The sequence below is a fragment of the Octopus bimaculoides genome, chromosome 1, assembly GCF_001194135.2.
Source record: "Octopus bimaculoides isolate UCB-OBI-ISO-001 chromosome 1, ASM119413v2, whole genome shotgun sequence".
In the NCBI taxonomy this organism is placed as follows: Eukaryota; Metazoa; Mollusca; class Cephalopoda; order Octopoda; family Octopodidae; genus Octopus; species Octopus bimaculoides.
This window is the reverse complement of record NC_068981.1, coordinates 119,150,502-119,158,007: the sequence shown is the minus strand read 5'-3', so window position 1 is coordinate 119,158,007 and position 7,506 is coordinate 119,150,502. Positions and strand designations below refer to the sequence as shown.

General features: G+C 36.6%; 1 protein-coding gene across 4 annotated transcripts in view; it reads left to right on the top strand.

Moving 5' to 3' along the window:
- LOC106871510 (uncharacterized protein F21D5.5) overlaps positions 1-7,506 on the top strand; it is a 94,412-nt gene that overhangs the window by 71,132 nt on the left and 15,774 nt on the right. The gene's annotated exons all lie outside the window — the stretch shown is intronic.

Sequence of the window (7,506 nt, the reverse complement as noted above, 5' to 3'; positions counted from 1 at the left end):
CTGGCTCATGTGCGGTCAACACATGAAATCCTTCGAGCGAGATCGCTGCCAGTGACCCTGGACTGGCTCTTGTTTGGGTGGCACATAAAAGACACCATTTCGAGCGTGGCCGTTTTCGTGCGGGTGACACGTAAAAGCACCCACTACACTCTCTGAGTGGTTGGCGTTAGGAAGGGCATCCAGCTGTAGAAACTCTGCCAAATTAGATTGGAGCCTGGTGTGGCCATCCGGTTTCACCAGTCCTCAGTCAAATCGTCCAACCCATGCTAGCATGGAAGGCGGACGTTAAACGATGATGATGATGATATAATTTATAACAGTTTAAGGAGATCATTAATATTAATACAAGTTATAGAAATAATAATTACTTGCATAGCTTAAACTTAGCATTCTCGTTGCAGCTTTCTTGAGAGATTGGCAATAATATGTCACATTCACTCTGTCACTCTCAATGTCACATGAGAGATGGCATTGTATTAGGTCTGTCTGTCTATTCAATCCCACTCTATCATTCTTTATTGCTAACCATCTTTCTCTCTCTCTTTGTCTCTGCCTCTCCCATTACTCTTTCTCTTATCAATCATTACGGATACCTTTATCTTTTATCTGTTAGAGTCATTAGACTGCATTCATGCTGGGGCACTTCTTTGAAGAACTTTTAGTGCAATGAATTGACTCCAGGACTTATTTTTTTATAAAGCCTGGTACTTATTCTGTTAGCCTCTTTTTGCTGAACTGCAATGTTATGGAGATGTAAACAAACCTACACCAGTTGTCAAGTAGTGGTGGGAGGACAAACACACACAAACACACACATACACGCATGCACGCACACACACACACACGCGCGCACACACACACACACACACACACACACACACATACACACACACAAATGTAAGACAGGCTTTTTTCAGTTTCCATCTAGCAAATCCACTCACAAAGCTTTGGTCAGCCTGAGGCAATAGAAGAAGACACTTGCCCAAGGTGCCATGCAGTGGGACTGAATCCAAAACCATGTGATTGGGAAGCAAGCTTCTTAACACACAGCCATGCCTGCACCTATCTATTACTCTCTTTTTCTTCACTGTCTTCCTCTGCACTCCCTTTCTCACATCACTTTTTCCCTTCCAGTACTCTCTCTTCTACCATCTCACCTCCCTCTTGTCTCCCTTTTCTCTCATCATATCAGTTATGCAGTTTTTATTGAACCTTCATATCAACGACCAACAAGACACTATCTGTTACCCTCTTACTTCTTTTAATCCTACATATTAACCTTTCCTTTCTATCACTCAGGTCTTCTTTCATTACTCTCCCTGTTAACACTTTCTTACTCTTGTCTTCTTTCATTATACTTTCTTTGAGCTGCTGGGAACAGGACAACCTTTTGGTAGTGGTGGGCAAATGAAGAGAGACAATGTAGGATAGCAAGTATTATTTAGTCTTGCCATCTTTTCTAATACTGAAGTCATGATAAAATGCAGCTGGTACAAGTGGAGGAAATGTATCCAGCCATGAAAAACATGTTGGTAATGAATGTGGAAACCATCCTATTCATTTCTGCAGAGAAAGGTGGATGTAAAACTGATGATGTTGATAATAATGATAACAAGGGTGTTTATGGTGATGATGAGTATGCGCGTACGCATGCACGCACGCACACACACACACACACACGTGTGTGTCAACAAATGAGAACAAAAACAAATTAAAACGACATACTCATGGAAAAACAGTTCATACATTCAATGAGATATGTCACAGTAACAGGTCTTTCAATGAAACCATCCTCAGCCCACTGTAGCCACAGAAACTACTACACACCAGGATCAGGTGCACCATGCCCACAATGTCAGTCTCACCAAGGAATCTTTGGCATGTGGGATTGGTGGCCCATATTTTTCACCCCAACAATACCAAATCAGATTGGAGCCTGGTGTAGCCATCAAGTTCGCCAGTCCTCAGTCAAATCGTCCAACCCATGCAAGCATGGAAGGCGGATGTTAGATGATGATGATGAATGCCACAGATGCAACAATCTAGGGTATTCAAATCAAGAAAGCTAGAAGAGCACATAGTGTTAGGTGTCACATGATCATGTGATCAGGTTTTTCTTGGGTCTTTTCAGATACAGAGTGCTTTCTCCTTGTCACATACGACTTGTATCTGATGTTCTCATACACCATGCATCTGATTGTGGATCTTACCACCTTGAACTGCTTGGTGAGGACTCTCATGAAGCTGTTTAGGTTGTCATTGATAATGTCCTAAAATCTGATGGATAGACTTGGATGTCATGATAATGTCCTACTGTTGAAAATGTTTCTCTTGACCATAGATAACATGTTCCTGTCAGAGGCCTCCATGTCTCAGAAACTGGCACCTTCAGAGCCACAGCAGCTGACAGCTAGAGCCATGAACATGGTGTACATTTATATTTTCTCTGTGAGATTGACATCTGCTACATTAATGCTGTTTATATTTGATAAAAAATAAAGTGAAGAATTAAAATTCTTATAACTTTATCTGTGATTATTCAAGGATTTTATCATTGTTGACAAGAAAATCGAATCAGTGGAGCAGACTCTATATTGTTAGTTGATTTATTAGAAGTAGTAAAATCACCCTCAAATCTCCCCCTTCTGTATTAGAAGGGGTCAGATTGAATAATATGGCCCTGGGTTATCTGCACATAGGAAAAATACTGAAAGGTTAAGATTGGAATGTTTTTAAACCTAGTCACAAACTGTAAAGCTTTAGTCTTTTTATAGTAGAGGGTCAGATATGGTAAACCAGAAGAGATCAGATAGCAACCATCTGTATATTAGAAGGCTTTACTGTGTCAATAGTATTGAGGTCAAACTAAGTTGAGAGGGGAACTAGCTGTTATTTATAATTATAATTAATTAGGTAAGTTCTAGATATGTATTTTCAGTATGTTATTATGCCTAGGCTCTTGTGACTATTACAAAATTCATAAAATGCTCTTTACAAAAATGCGAAGAATGGAAAAGTATACTACTTTCTATGAAAATATTTTGACCTCTTGTTTCTTGAAGCTTAAATTTCTGTAAAACTGTTTTTAATGTCACTAGTCTGGTTCAAGTGTTTAAAATAACCTAACAGAGTTACATGATGCTAAAGGTTTCTTTTGATCCTTGTTTGTGCGATTCTATAGTTGTCAAGAATGATTTTGAAGAATTATAAAAGCTTTGTTGGCATGGAAAAAGTACAAAAGAATTTAATATGTAGGTGGGTAATGGTGATTGGTGGATGTAGCTTGAAGTACCTCTTGGGGAACAAAATGGAGTGTAACATTAATGCTGATCTTCTTTTTACCTTCTAGAGTTGACTGAAGTATGTTTACACCTGTTAATGATAATGGTGGTAGTTGTGATGATGATGATTGCTGCTGCTTAGTTGTCTCTAGCTTGTCATGCCTATTATTTTCATTTATTTCTTTTTTTGTTTAGCTTGTGCATTCTACTATAGCCCTGGGCCTACTGAAGCTTTCTGAGTGGGTTTGGTAGATGGAAACTGAAAGAACACTGTTGTATATACATGTGTGTGTGTGTGTTTGTACCCTTGCCAAGACATCACATGATGGTTGTAAATCATCAACATCATCATACAATGATGTTGTTCTTTTCCTGTTTTCAATGAAAAACTTGTATAGCTGTGGGGAAAATAATACCTTGCCTGGAGATAAGGGTTGTCAACCGAAAGGGCATCTGGTTGTAGAAAATCTGCCTCAACAAGTTCTGTCTAACCCATGCAAACATAGAAAAGTGGACGTTAAATGATAATGATGAACTTAAAAAATTAACCCTTTTGTTACCCTATTTCTGTTGATATATAATGCCTTTGTTTCAGTTAATTTTGAAAATAATAAAGAATTTAGTACAATAACTTCCTCCTTATTAAACTGGCATCTGGAAAATATTAACTTAAAATTTTGATGGAAGATTTTAATTTAGATCGTTTTAACCCTTTTAGCATTCAAATTATTCTGCCAAATGTAATGCTTATTCAGTTACTATGTTTTAAATTAATCGTGCATTATCTTGTAGCTTCAAGATTTCGATTGTGATTGCATAACAAGTGAAATATTTAGGTTAGATACGGTTGGTTTAAATGTTAAAGGGTTAAAACAGTAAGTTTGTGTCATAGAAACAGGGGTAGTCTCAGATGGGTTGGAATCAAAAGGGTTAAGTAGATTGTCTTCAGAAACTGCAGAAGCTACATCTCTCAAAAATAGAATATTATGAACTGGTTAGGAGGCTAAGCATGTAGTTTCTATATTTGCTCAATCTAAAAATAAAATTTAGCACTTTTAACATGTAGGCCACACTTCAGACAGCATACTTACACTGTTTAGGTGATTGGTCAACTAGAATATTGATCAGATGTGGGGTTAAAGCCCTAACTAATGTGCTGGAACTGATTTTTATGGTGTGCTGGACCCTCTAGATTGTTTGTTGGACTTTTACCTTTGTATGATAAATTAGTTGAAACACAACTGCTCAGTGAAACTATTCCAACAACAAAATCAATGGGACAAATATATATATATATATATATATATACAGTGAGAGAGAGAGAGAGACAATAATGGGGTAGTTGGCTGCAAGTTTAGAATTTACAATAAATGTTCATGTTTGTTTGACTATAGAGGGCAGCAATCCTTTCAAGGCCAATTCCACATTTTTAAAAAAAATCATTGTCCCCTTTTCCAGAAGGTGCAATTTGCAATCGATGTAAGAAGAATTTATTTATTTTGCTAATGAGGCTGTCACATTAAAACAATGAATTGAGATTGTTTGGCCTATCAAACTGTCTTGTTATTCATTTGTCTATGTTGCTCTTTAGTTTGAACAGTATTTATCTATGTGATGGTATGGGTAGTGATGGGGGTTCTTATTATGTGTGTGTGTTTACAGAGGTGTATGTTTGTTAGAGCTGCTTGTGTTTGTGTGCATGTATTTTACAGCTACTATAGACATCCATTATAACTTTTGTGTACGACTGGCAGTCATTACTTTATGTGTGTGTGTGTGTATGTGTATACTTGTATATGTGTTGCTGCTTCTCTGTGTTTGTGTATATGGACCATATTGCTCTGTGTGATATGTTATATGTTAAGCTGCTGTTCTTTCAGTAATGTTGTTGCTCATTCATTTTCAGTGAGCATTTGTCTGAGCATGCTGTTATTTCATGTTCAGTCTTCAAATAGTATGGTGGAAACTGGTTTCAGTGATGGCTCTTGAAGTGTTTTCTCTCTGTCAGTTTCTATCTGAGTCTAACACATACATACACATCCGTACTTTCCCTCTGCCTATCTATCTCATTCTCTCATATATACACATGCATGCGCACATATGTGTGTATGTGTGATATGTGTGCAAATATCATTCCAGTTATATATATATATATTTATATATATATATATATATATACATATGCATATTCATGCAGATATACACTCAAATCTGTAATATATGTACACACACACACACACACACACACACCCACACACACACCCACACACACACCCACACACACACACACACACACATTTCCATTCTCCTTTGCCCAGCTTTTTACAATTAGATACACAGACATCCTGATTACAAATATCCCACGACTTATGCACACATACTCCATGCAGCCATAACACCAATAATATAGTCACTCACTCACTCTTTTTCACCCAGAATCACATGCATGCATGCACATAATCTCGTCTTATAGGCCATTTTAGATGCTAACACATACATGCACTAATTGCAAACACATGTGCATACATAAGGCCTTATGCATTCTCATTAGCCACACATATATATATTTTCAGCTGCTTATGCATACACAAATAGGAAATTATATCACATATACCATACAACTTACTCCACTTGCACACTTGCAAATCTGTTCTGCAGTATATACACCCTGCACATACATATATGCACAAGAAAATATACATTACATACTCCTTGCTTGAACATTCCATCATGCAATTCATTACTCTATCTTCCTATCTCCCTTATCTTTCTCTCTATATCTCTCTAACTTCTCACTTCCTTTACTTCTTTCTGTTCCTGTTATATCTCTCACCCCATTTCTGATTCCCCTAACTCAATCCTTCCCTCCTCCCTTCTTTATATCCCTATCTTTCTCTTGCCCTCTTTCTATCTCTCTGTCCCCACTTCTTTTATAATAGGTCAGTTTTCCCCACTTCTTTGGCAGTGCAATGAAGTTATCCAAATTTAGATTTCCTGTTTGTCTTCTGTCATTTATGCCACTCTATTCTTCATTGATCTCAAATCCAAACAAACATTTTTTTTCCTTTCTTCAGCCATTTCAAACAAGAAATACTTGTTAAAAATAAAATAAAAATTAAAGAAAAAATATAGGCAAATAAATTACTACATTTGTTAGATTTTTATTTAACATGCATGTTTTTTAGTGAACACCAAAGAAGTGAACTAGAAAATGCATTGTAAACTGCATCTTATATAATTATCAAGAGAATGGGGCTAGGAGAGATATATCATTGAAGCAGCTAAATGTACTCCATCTTTCATATAAGAAATTGTAGGAAATAAAGTAACAATTAAAACAAAAATCTGAAAGGAAGGGATAGTAAATAAATTTCTATTTTTATTGCATTTTAAAATTGAATTCTTTTTAGACAGTCAAACTTATTTACCTCCTAGCACTTGAGGAAGAGTGTTAAAAATGGAATTCAAAAGTAGGTTGAATTGTGGATGATTGTGTTACTGGAATCATTTCAGGTGCTGCCAGAGAAACGTGAAATAAGGAATTGTATAAATGACAAATGTTTTGTTAAATTTCAGCAATTAGATCAAATTCTTCTTTGGGCTATTCGTATAGTAGACTAGACTAGTGCCCTACTTTCATGAAGTATCTCTCTCAGTCATTCAAATTTTTGAAATCTGAGAGAAGTTTCAACATTATCTCTCAGTAATAGAAGTTGGTTATAAGTGGGAAGGAATAAGGAGTGGGTGGAGCAGAATATAAAAATAATGATAGTGACAAGTTGTTGTTGTTGGTGGTGGTAGCAGTAGTAGTAGCAGTGGTAGTGGTGGGCTGGGTGATTATCAGTGAACACTTGGTCAATGATGGCTGAACTTCTCAATAACTAGATGGAGAATAATGCAAGCCTGTTCCTCTGGACATGCAACATAAATCTGAAAGATTGAACATCATAGAAGATCTATGACAGAATAGTTATCAGAAATATCATGTAATATATGAGAGAATGGGAGAGGGATGATGGCTTGGATAAGTGATGAAAGTGCTTGGTCATATATTATGGTGCAAGCTAATTGTTGATGGTAGCTAAGATAGGATTTGGTTCAAATGATAAAACAAGAGGGAAGGGTTAGGTAAGGTATGGAAGAAGACACCCACTGAATAATTGACTAAAAGAATGATGCAGTATTATAGACCAGTTAAATACATTATAAAAACTGGTCATGTTAA